The 13196-nt window shown below is 23.6% G+C and overlaps 1 protein-coding gene and 1 long non-coding RNA gene across 9 annotated transcripts in view; both read left to right on the top strand.

The window, feature by feature from the left end:
* Positions 1-13196, top strand: part of LOC127281722 (protein bric-a-brac 1-like) — a 379471-nt gene that overhangs the window by 84901 nt on the left and 281374 nt on the right. The gene's annotated exons all lie outside the window — the stretch shown is intronic.
* The window catches only part of LOC127281733 (uncharacterized), a 112203-nt gene that overhangs the window by 21542 nt on the left and 77465 nt on the right, over positions 1-13196 (top strand). Inside the window, exon 2 of the long non-coding RNA XR_007843078.1 lies at positions 12644-12686. This is a non-coding gene — a long non-coding RNA (uncharacterized LOC127281733). The remainder of the gene's footprint in view (positions 1-12643; positions 12687-13196) is intronic.

Raw genomic sequence — 13196 nt, 5'->3', positions numbered from 1 at the left:
TGCATCAATATTATATGCAGATTTCGTTCCCCTGTACATAGCCAACTTCTCTTCCCTCTCCCCTCCCCCCCCTCTCATCCCCGCTAAGTGCAAACGTACCTTTTACAAAATGGCCTACTATTCTACCTCGTTAGAAACTCAATTCAGGTGTAAATTGCTCGGTGCTTTTTTTTTGAAAAAAATTTTTTAACTTATTTATTAGGTTTGAAAAAAAAATATTCTCTCATTTTATTTCCCCTTCTTTCTAAGTACAAGAAAAAAATTTATTTGATTCAAATATAATTATTATCAAATAAATATTTTTTGGATCAAGAAATTTTTATTTAAACTAAATAATTAATGTATTTTAAATAAATTGACTCAAGTAATAATTATCTACTTAATACAATTATTTATTAACATCTTTTTTCGATTTATTTGCTTACAAATAAATAATAATAATTAATAAATACAAAATATAAATAATAATTACTATATAAAAATAAATAAATTACAAATAAATTAATTATTTGATAAAATTATTTCTTTGGCAAATTATTTAGAATTTATTTATTTAAAATTATTTATATTATTTATTTGTATCGGGTAATTTTTATTTAAACCATATAATCTGGTATTCTAAGCAATAATTTTATAATTATAAATAAATTATATATTTTATGTTAAATAAATTTAAAAATAAATTTAAATAAATTCAATTCAGGTGTAAATTGCTCGGTGCTTTTTTTTTTTTTATTTTTTTCGAAAAAAATTTTTCAACTTATTTATTAGGTTGAAAATAATATTCTCTCATTTTATTTCCCTTTCTTTCTAAGTACAAGAAAAAAATTTATTTGATTCAAATATAATTAACATTATAATTATTAAATAAATATTTTTTGGATCAAGAAATTTTTATTTAAACTAAATAATTTGTATAATTAATGAAATAAATTGACTCAAGTAATAATTACCTACTTAATACAATTATTTATTAACGTCTTCTTTCGATTTATTTGTTTGCAAATAAATAATAATAATTAATAAATACAAAATATAAATAATAATTACTATATAAAAATAAATAAATTACAAATAAATTAATTATTTGATAAAATTATTTCTTTGGCAAATTATTTACAATTTATTTATTTATACAATTATTTATATTATTTATTTGTATCGAATAATTTTTATTTCAACCCATATAATCTGTATTCTAAGCAATAGTTTTATAATTATAAATAAATTATATATTTTATTTTAAATAAATTTATTCAAATAATAATTATTTGAATACAAATAAATAATCATTTATTATAAATATAAATAATTAAGCTACATTTTACAAAAAAAAATAAAATATTTTGCAAAAGAAAGAAAAGAACAATAACGAACTAAAATAATATATATATATATATCCGAGAATATTATTAACATTAAAATATAGAAATTTTAATTTGAAATTTATTAACGCGCGATGCACTCAGATAAATTACTTCTATCCATTTCAATCCTCGAGTTCGAAATGATTCAAATGAATATAGAGATTTAATCCTCTTAGTTCCATTCGACTGTATACGCAACTCTCATACAGTCTTATATAAAATAAAATTGAAAAAAAAAAAATTAAGAATTTTCTTTCGCAGCATCCTTTTTTATTTTTATTTATTTTTTTTTTGAAAGAGAAAAATAGAAGTTTTCAAATTGTCGCGGATGGAGCCCGTGATATAATGTTGTGCAAAAACATAACGTATTCAGCGTGAGCTCTAAGTAGTGTTAAGTGGGTCGAATTTACTCCGCGGCTTATAATTTCTACTTTATATTCTATCTTATCCGTGTGTGCGTCCCTTTTGCATATATATACACACTTTATGTATAATAAATAACATAACATAATAATTTTTATTGCAAATAATAAATATATATTATAAATTTATTATTTGCATTTGTAATAAATTTTTATAAATAATAATTATATTTTGATAATAATTTTATTTAAATATGAATTTATTTTATATTTATTAATTATTTATTAATTATTTATTATATTTATTATTTATAATTAATTATTATAAATAATAATAATAATAATTTAAATATGAATTAATTTTTTTTTATAAATATTAAAAAAATATAAATATACTTACGTAAAGAATTATTATATATATATGTTGACTCGCGGCACGTTTTGTCTAGGCTATAGTATGCGGTCATTGGTGTGTAATTGCGTGTTAAAGTGTGCAACGTGAATAAAGTTGGTGAGGTTGGATGTGGCTTATTGGCGCAAATCTGGGTTATACTATTCGCTTTGGTACGGAAGTTCCTAATACAATAGTGTGGGTATATATGTGCAATTGTGCACTTAACCTTGTCTGAAAATTATAAAAAAAAAAAACCAGAATAAATTTTTTTTTTCCTTCAAAACTGTCTTAATAAAAAAAAAAAATAATTTTCAAAGAAGTGTGAGCCCTTTTTTGGGATTTTGAAATTTTTACAAAATCTTGTAATAATAATAATAATAAATAATAATAAATAATAATAAAATAAATAATAATAAATAATTAATTAAATTAAATTACTAATAACAAATTAATTAATAATAATAATAAAAATAAAATGATAATAAATGTAATAATAATAATAATTAAAAGTAATAATAATAATATCCTATTCGAAAATTGCCAGTACTGCGCCAGTAGTCAATTTTTGATTAATTAAAAGTAATAATAATAATATCCTATCGAAAATTGCCAGTACTGCGCCAGTAGTCAATTTTTGATTAATTAAAAGTAATAATAATAATATCTTATCGAAAATTGCCAGTACTGCGCCAGTAGTTAATTTTTGATTAAGTAATAATAATAATAATGTAATTAAATTTTTATATATAATTCAAAAATATAGAATTTTCTGAATTGAGCAATTCTCTTTTTTCTAAATTGAACAATTTATCTTTTTTTTTAAAAGGAAGAGACAATATATCTTTATAATATGTATTGTTCACTATCTCTTTTAATTGATCATAAATGCGATACTTTATTCCAAGTGTCTTATATAGATATATATATTCGCGAATGAAAATGACAATTTAAATTTGAGTTTTATGTCCGCGCGCGTCTTTTGCCATCGTTGTCGTATTTTTTTTTTCCTCTCTTCTTTATTAAGAGTTTGAAAAATTTCAGTTAATTACTTCTTAGATTAATTTTTGTTAAGCTTAATTTCTCTTTCACTCGTTGCCATCTCCCTTAATTTATTTCATAGTGTTATCTCTCATTTTTCTCTCTCTCTATATATATAATATAAATTTCTCTCTCTCTCTCTCCTCTCTCTCTTTCTCCTCTCGTATAAGAGTGAGAGAATATAATATTTATCTCTCTCTTTCTCTCTTGCCTGAAGCAAAGCGCCAATGCATTTCCGCACCGATGCGTTCCCGTACCACCAACACTGGCGCGCTACGTTATATAATAAATTATTTCATAAATTAAGAGCTATTAACGGGTAATTATCTGTGTGTGTGCGTGTGTTTTTCTATGGCGGCTATAAAACCGTGTTACGTTGAAAATGTGGACGTCCAAATGAATATATATATATATATATATATTTTTTTTTTTATATATATATATGTACGTTTTCATGTTAGTGTCGACGTAAAGAACTCTGCGCGTCACAGAAATTCCGCAATTAATTAATTAATGGCTTTATTACTCTTGCGGCCTCGCCATATATTGTTTTTCAGTCTTATATATGTCTACTATCGCCCTAGCGATTTTATCTTTATTAACTAACTTTTCGTATCCGTTTTTCATATATATTAGAGGCTCGAGCCTTTTTTTTTTTTTTTTTATATTTTCATTCCTTGAAATATTATTTAATTAAATTCATCATTTTTTGCAAATTTTTTTTTTTATTATTTTATACTGGGAAAAATAATAATAATAATAATAATAAAATAATCGCGGTTACTTTATTATCGAATAAATAAATTTATTTTTATTAAATAAATATATACTTGTTGCAAATAAATATATACTTGTTGCAAATAAATATATACTTGTTGCAAATAAATATATACTTGTTGCAAATAAATATATATTTGTATCAAATTATTATATATTTGTATCAAATAAATTATTAATTTCTATCAAATAATTATTAACTCGATCCCAATTATTTATTTTAAAAATCAAAACTTATTAATTCGGATAATTACTTGATTCAAATAAATATTTCTTAGAACCAAATAATTTTTATTTGATTCAATTAAATTTTATTTCTTTTAAATATACAAAAAATAATTCCTTTAAATACCTACAGAAGTTATTGGTTTAAATATAGTTTATTTGATTTAACTAATCAGTTACTAGACTATTACTTGACTCAAGTAATATATTTCCTTCAGTTACTCGACTATTAGTTGATTCAAATAAATATTTCCTCAAATCAAAATTTTTTTTTATTTCATTGAATTAAATTTTATTTTTTTTTAATTGAGCAAAAATTATTGTTTTAAATACAAAAATTATTGGTTTAAACACAGTTTTTTTGATTCAATTAAAAATTATTTGGTACAAATAAAAATTATTTAATATAAATAAAACACAATTATTTGGTAGAAATAAAACAAAATTATTTGGTACAAATAAAGCAAAATTATTTGCTACAAATAAAACAAAATTTTTTGCTACAAATAAAATCCATTTGGTACAAACAAAAACCCAAATTATTTGGTCCAAATAAAATCTAATTATTGGATACATAAAAATTCCAAATTATTTGGTACATATATAAAATCGAATTATTTGGTCCAAATAAATATTTATTTAATAACTAAATAATCGGATTATTTGAACCAAATAAATTTTTTTTTTTTCCATCAGGAGACTAATTTTCTATTTGAATAACAATTTGCAAGTTTCAATTCGATCAAGTGAATTTGATATTTAGGCTGTGGCACTTGGGAAGGTACCCACGCTATTTTCCCTCCCTCTCTCTCTCTCTCTCTCTCTCTCTCTCTCTCTCTCTCTCTCTCTCCCCCCTCTCTCTCTCTCTCTCTCTCTCTCTCTCTCTCTCTCTCTCTTTATCGTTGAAAGAGAGAGAGAGCCTTACGCACACTAAACTCGGGATAATAGTTTGGCTGTAGACTGCGATATAATATGTAATGGAGTCTGGCGCACGAGTCTGCTCTCCTCTTTCCCTCCTCTCTGCTTCACCCGTCCAACCAATCTCCTTTATCTCACTATAATATTGGTTACTTAATTATTAGTTGTGCGTGCTAGCTCCTGTTGCGGCAGAGAGAAAGATAGAATGAGAGAGAGAGATAGTATATATATATATATATATATTCTATACGCTTCCAATACAATGAGGATAGATGCCATAAGTTATACATATATATATATTAGTGTTCCATAAAAGCAATTTTAAATGCCAGTTTAGGAAACAAGAAAAATTTCCCCTGATTTATCAGGTAAAAAGTGACTAAGCAGGAATTTCTTTTAATAAAACAAACTTTGCGCCTCTATTATGATAAATTCATTCGGATTTCTAATTTCAAATTTTTCTGTGAATTTTATTTTTAAATTTTTTATTTTTGTAAAAGTATTTTGCCAGTGAATATATAATTTATTATTAATTTATTCTTTTTATTTTTTGTTTTATTTTTTATTATTATTCTTTTTTATTATTTTAATAATTTTTTTCTTTTATTATTATTTTACTTTTTTTTTATTTTATTATTATTTTACATTTTTAATTTTATTTATTTTATTATTATTTTCTATTATTAATATATAAGTGGTACAATTTGTGTATATATATACTTATAAAATTGAAATTAATTAGACTATGTTGGATCTATATTTTCTTATCTTTGATTCACTTTTGTTCAATTCCAACCACCAGTAATTAGTTTCTAAGAGGCTTTAACTCTTCTCTTCAAAATATTATCTGCTAAGTACCAAGGAAGTTACAGACGATCGCCATCTCCTTCGGATAGGCATCCAACCGTAACTTAAACTCTACATTCATAGTTACAAGTTAAATGTTATTTAGGTAAGATGCTATCACACTCAAGTTGAAATAGAAGCATATAGCTATTCCATTATATATATATAGTGTCAAGTCTATAAAAACCCTTTTTTTTAATAAATAAAAAAACTCGTTTAAAAATCGATTTTCACCAGAGAAATAATTTATTTCCATTTATTTGAGACAAATAAAATTTATTTGAATCAAATAAAAATAAATTCTAATAACTTTTTTTTCAAAAAAAAAATTTTTTTTAGCACATGTACAATTTTATTTGGTTTAAATAAAAAAAATCTATTTGCGCTAAATAATAATTTGTACGAAATTCTAATAACTTTTTTTGCAAAAAAAATTTTATTTAGCACAAATACAATTTTATTTGGTTTAAATAAAAAATCTATTTGCGCTAAATAATAATTTCTACGAATTGTACACGCAGAGAAATGATTTATTTGAACCAAATAAAATATATTTGAGTTAAATAAACGTATATTTGTCTCAGAGCCTACTAACTTATTTATTTGGCGTAAATAAAAGTTTTATTTGTCAGAAATAAATTTTTCTTTGCCTCAAATAAATTTTTTATTTCAATCAAATAAAATATATTTGTAACAAATAAATGAGTTAGTAGGCTCGGAGACAAATATATACCATTTTTCTGAGTGTAATGTTTAATTATACAATTAATTTAATTATTAACTTTAATTAATAAAATTTTATTTAATATTTAAATTACAATTTAATTCGTAACTTAAATTGTGATTTAAATTTTTTCTTTAAATGGTGATTAAGATCTTGATTTAAATCATTTGCAGCCCTATGGCATTAAATTATATAAGAAGCGAGAAACAGTTTTTTGAAGAAAGGAATTTAATATTATTTTTTCGTATTTATATATACGACTCCTTTTTTTTTGCAAAGATAATTAAAAATAAATGTTCTCGCGACTTTTGTTTAGATAAAATAAAAATTAACGTCTGAAAGTTCGCGCGCGGAGAAATATATTTCTCTTCTGGGGTCGCGCGTATAGTGTCGCGCGCATTTATGAATCCAATGGCAATAAAAAATAGTGTTGGTAGGAAAATGTTTTTTGTCGAGATAATGAGATTTTAGCCGGCCTCGCTAGTCTTTCTCTCTTCCTTGTTTTTTTTTCCCCACCCTCGCCCATTTACAGAAATGCTTGGTGGGAAAAGAAAAAGTCAAACTACCACCTCAAAAAAAAAAAAAAAAAAAAGTGATCTTTACCCGGGTACGAGCGAATTCATTTATTAACGAATGCACAGGCGCTGCAATAATTGCTTCGCTCTTAATAGTCGATTTGCGGTATTACATAATAAGGAATGCAAGGGACGCGAAATATACAAAAAAAAAGGGGGGGGGGAATATAAAAATAATTCGAAAAAAAAATTTTTGGAAAATAAATTCTTTAGTAATAAAATTTTTTGGAAAAAAAAATTAAATAAAATTTTTGGTAAAAATATTTTTATCTCATTTTTATAAAATAGAATTTTTGGCATTAAATATTTTTAATAAAAAAAAAATTGGATTTGTAATTTTTTTTTTTAACAATGATATAAATAAATGAAAATAATTTTCTCGCTAGTGAATTTCTAATTGTATAATAATAAATAGATGTTGGTTGAAATACAATATATATAGTGGAGTGTATTGAACCGAATATGAATATATAGTGAATGTCTATATATAGATATATATGTGTGTGTGTGTATAAATATAGAAGAGGTACATGCACACACACCTTGGCACGTGTAATTAATAATAATTATAGCTGCTACACGGACCACTTAATACACAGAAAGCCAAGTTTGCTGGAACCTATCCTTTGTTACGTTTTCGACCCTCCCGCGTCTAAACACTTGAGCCTTCGATTTCACTTCGCTTCGACTATAATATTTATATATATATATATACATTGAAATTAATTGCCAAAATAATTTTATTTCTATATATATATGAATAACATTCTTAATTTCCTTTCTATTTTTATTGTAAATTTTTTTTTCGGTCCTTTTCGAATCTTACCAGTTAAAAAAAAATTTATTTATTTGGCAAATAACTATTTTGGTACAAATAAATATTTACTTGTATCAAATAAATATTTTGGTCCAAAATAAAATATTTATTTATTTGGCAAATAACTATTTTGGTCCAAATAAATATTTACTTGTATCAAATAAATATTTTGGTCTAAAATAAAATATTAATTTATATGAAAATAAATAGTTTGGTCCAAACAAATATTTACCTGTATCAAATAAATATTTATTTGCATAACGAATTATCTGAATCAATGAAATTTTGTCTTATTGATGATTTTGAAAATTTTTCTCTGCTCATTTATTCAAGAAAAAAAAGAAGAAACAAAAATTATTATAAATAAAAAAATTGATTCAGAAAGGAAAAAAAATTTTTTTTTCTCTCGCAAAAAAAAAAATGTCTCACTTAGAAATAAATATAGAATTTTTCTTGGACTTCACTGCAATATATAAATTTTCGTTTGAAAATTTCCTTGCTAGTGAATTATTTTTTTTTTTCCGTTGGCTAAGCATTACCACGGTGTGAATTTTTCAGTTTTTATATGAAAAATTTTTGTCCCGGCTTATATTAACATTTACTTTGACGTTGATAGCTTTGCTTTGATATTTTTTCACAGAAAAGAAAAAGAAACAGGCGAGCGGAAGAGTTAGTTTAGCTTTGGGTTATAAATGATTAAAGAGTAGGGATTTAATAATTTATGTTTTATAAATTCTTAAGGCAGTTTTACGAGTTGCCGGGTATGGTCTCTCGTTATGAAAATTAAATGGATCTTTTCGTATATACATATATATATATATATATATATATATATATATATATATATATATATATTTATAAATTATATATATATAGTTGCTTACAATGAGAGTGCGCACAAGTAATTTTTTCTAATTTCACTGCTTTTCTGAGATTATTAGTTTTCTTAGTACCATATGTATTATGAGGCCTTGGAATCGTGTAGTGTTTTTTATACACACACCACCCTGTCATATATATATATATTAAATATTAATGATTTACGCAACACAAAATTAATATCCCCTCCCTCCCTCTGTGCGGCAACCACACGACAATCTAGAAATCGGGTCGTTAAACGGCCGTAAATCAAGTTCGAGCAATTAAATGCGACATAATTTTACGATTAAAGTTTTTAGTGGTAACACGCCATATAGTATAATGGAACACACGTTTCGATGGAAAAATACTTATCAAAAAAAAAAAAAACAAAATTTCATTTTGTTGTAAACCTAATTTTTGTTTAACAATTTTTATTCCTTGATTTGATTACAATTTACAAATATTTAATTAGTTACAGTACAGTTATACACTGAGAAAAATATGCTATTGAATCAACAGTATTTCTGCCAAAGGTATAAAAATTATTGATTCTATAAAGCATACCCTTATGAAAATTCCTTATAAGAAAATAATGTTAAAGCTGAAATGTTTTCAGTATAATGTTTTTTGTATAATATTTTCGTGATTATAGGTAATTTTTAATTAATTATAAATAATTAATTATAAAATTATATTAATTAATTATATTAATTACAAATAATTATAAAAATATAATTATCAGAGACTCTATAATGAAATCATTATACAATTTTATAATTATGAAAATGTAATTATAGAAAATAAAATTTTTCACGTGCAAAAATTAAAATATTATAAAATTAAAATTATAAAAATTTAATTACAAAATTACAAAACTATATAAAATAAATAATTAATTAATTTCTGTAATTAAATTTTTATAATTTTAATTTTATAATATTTTAATTTTTGAACGTGAAAAATTTTATTTTCCTATAATTACATTTTCATAATTATAAAATTGTAATGATTTATAATGAATTTCTTATAAAAAATTACCTATAATCGCGAAAATATTATATACAAGAAACATTATACTGAAAACATTTCAGCTTTAACATTATTTTCTTATAAGGAATTTTCATAAGGGTATATGCTATAAAATTTGTAAAATATTTTATAGATTCAATAGCATATGTTTTTTGAATCAATAATTTTTATATACCTTTGGCAGAAATACTATTAATTCAATAGCATATTTTTCTCAGTGTACTATTTCTAGTTATATAAAACAATTTTTTTATTTATTAGAAATTAAAAAAATAAAATAATTTCTTATTTTTGAATATTTTTGTTTGCAAACAAATGCCAATGCAAATTTTCTGTTATAATGATTATTATAATAATTATTATAATTAATAATAAAAATTAATAATAAATTATAATAATTATTATAATTAATAATAAATTATAATAATTAATTAATAATTTCTTTTAATAATAATATTAAATAATACCTAAGGAAGAAATGTATATATTTATTGGCAAGGGTTTTTTTAAATATAAATAAATAATTTTTTTTAAATTAAAAACTGGAGAAATATTTTTTATAGAAAGAAATATATTGACAAGGATTTGTTTTTATTGGCGATGAGATTTCGATAAAAATACAAAAGTTGTTTTTGTTAGGAAATTTTTTTTTTATTTTTTTTTAAGGCGCATGTAAGGGGGGGGATGAAGAATCAATAAAATGAATTTCCGAAGGATCGCGAAAAGATGTTAAAATTGAATATTACAATTTGAAGCCTTCCGTGCGACGACCTCGTGTCTTATGCACAGCAAGTGTGTATATATACGTATAACGTAAAACGGAAACACAAAGACCCGCGAGTTAGAGGCTCTCTCTCGCAAGCAGCAGGCGCACACAGGGAGCGCGTTCATTATGATTCGTGTATTTATATAAGGTCTAAAAATATACCTACGCTATGCCGGCGGGCCCCACCCGGTATTTCATCTGAGAATAATATTTTAATGTACGTAGGCTCTCTCTTTCCCTCCTTTTTGTATATATATATATATATATAAAATATATTTTTTTTCTCCCTTTCCCTCTCGCGTTCACTATTCCTCTCCCTTATATCCTCTCTGTCTTCATCTCTCCTTCGTTTCTTCCCCATGGTAGCTTTGTGCTCTCGTGTTTTTGATGTTTCTCTCTATATATGAATATATATATATATATATATATATATATATATATATACGTTTGTTGTTTGAATATTATGCATGGATTTTGTGTATATACACAGGCGTGGATATTTATATTAATATACTTTTTCTCCTCTTGGCTGAAAAAAATGAAAGAGAGAGAGAGAGACGATTAAGAGGGAAATTCGAAGAGACGCGAATGAATTGCAGAAAATATTAAAAAAAATATATTACAGAAAATATTAAACAAATAATATTATAAAAAATATTACAAAAATTATTACAGAAAATATTATCCAAAATTATATATAATGTTTAAAAATTAAATTATCCAGCGGAAAATAATTTAAATTGAAAATAATAAACATTTTTAGTAATTTGTTAATATATAACTGTAACTAAAAAAAAAAATATTTTTTAAATTATTAATATTTAATAATTAATACTATAATTATTAATTATTTTTAATAACAAAAATTTACTTTATTATCACGGAAAGAAAAGGAATGGTTGGGCCAACCAAAGGTATTGATAAATACGTCCCATGAATATTATATGGTTACCACAACCATATCTTTAGTTGATACAACCATAGTATGGTTGGCCTAACCAAAGGTTAGATTGTCACATCAAAATGACGAAAAATTGCAAATTTGATGTGTCAACCTGACCTTTGGTTGCGCCAACCATACTATGGTTGTATCAACTAAAGATTTGGTTGTGGTAACCATATGATATTCATGGGACGTATTTATCAATACCTATGGTTGGCCCAACCATTCCTTTTTCTCCTTTGTTATTTGTAAAATAATAAAAAAAAATTAGTCAATTTTTTTAAATACGGAAAAAAATATAAAGTAACTTTTTCTATATTTACAAAGTAAAATTGTCCGGAACTTGTACGCATGTCTGCGGCAACTTTTGCTCAGGAAAAATTTACTTCTGAAATAGTAAAATTTGCTGTGGGAATAATTTTTCACTATTTCCTGGAATAAAAATGACTAAATTAGTAAATTTTTCAAAAAATTTTGTTTTTTTGCAAAAGATAAATAATTTTGTGATAAGCGCACCGTGATTGAATACTCGTTCTGATATATATATATATACGAAAAAATAAATTGAAAGATATACGAAAACTATAGAGAAAAAAAATGTTAACGCAAATCAACGTATACAATAAATTGTGAAAAAGACGTCATTGTCTCTTTGCATGAGAAAATGAATGAAATATCAGTCTCTTGAATGGAAAATTTACTTAAATAATAGTTGCGTAAGAAGTTATATAAACAGGAAAAGTTTTAACTCGACCAACGTTAAGTAAATAAAAATAAAATATACTTCTTTTTTTTTTTTTTTTATCTCGACACACTGAGTCGCAGATGGTATAACTAATGTCTTTCGTAAATTAAACTATTTGTCAAAACTGGGTAAAAATTATTATTATTTTGAGAAAATAATAAGTTTTTTACTGCCTCTTTCGTAGTACTCAATTTTTTTTTGTTTTTCATTTTATCTAAAATGACGATAATTAATTTTCATTTTTTGTCTGTTTCAGGTGAGTGACATTTATACTCTATTAGAAAATTTCTTCAACTCACGTAAGTGGATAAAATTCATTTTTTTTTCATATTTTCTTTTTTTATGATACAAAAATTCGTTGAGTGATATTAAAAATGGATAACTATATATGTATCGATTAAGTTGTCAACAATGCGATCAATAATTCCTTGGAAAAGATTAATAAACGAGGTTTACGTGTCCGCGTGCAAGACTATTAAAGTATATATTGAATATCTTTTAACGGTAATAATTGAATTACTGTAGAAATTCAAATTTTTCGAAACAGTTATTTTTTACATAGAAATTAAATAATAATAATTAACTTTTTTTTTTAATTTTAGCTAATTAAACTATACTGAAAAAAATGTATTTCATTCAAATAATCAGTTATTTAAGAATTACTTGAGTCAAATAAATGATTTCTTGGACCAAATAATTTTTATTTTGGTCAATTAAATTTTATTTTGATTAAAATAAAAAAATTATTGTTTGAAATATAGAAATTATTTAAATATATACAGTTTATTTGATTCAACTAATTACTCGAC

The sequence above is a fragment of the Leptopilina boulardi genome, unplaced genomic scaffold (genome assembly GCF_019393585.1).
Source record: "Leptopilina boulardi isolate dan_hultmark-lab unplaced genomic scaffold, ZJU_Lbou_2.1 LbouV2_278, whole genome shotgun sequence".
NCBI classification, from domain to species: domain Eukaryota; kingdom Metazoa; phylum Arthropoda; class Insecta; order Hymenoptera; family Figitidae; genus Leptopilina; species Leptopilina boulardi.
This window is presented reverse-complemented; position numbering and strand designations above follow the sequence as displayed.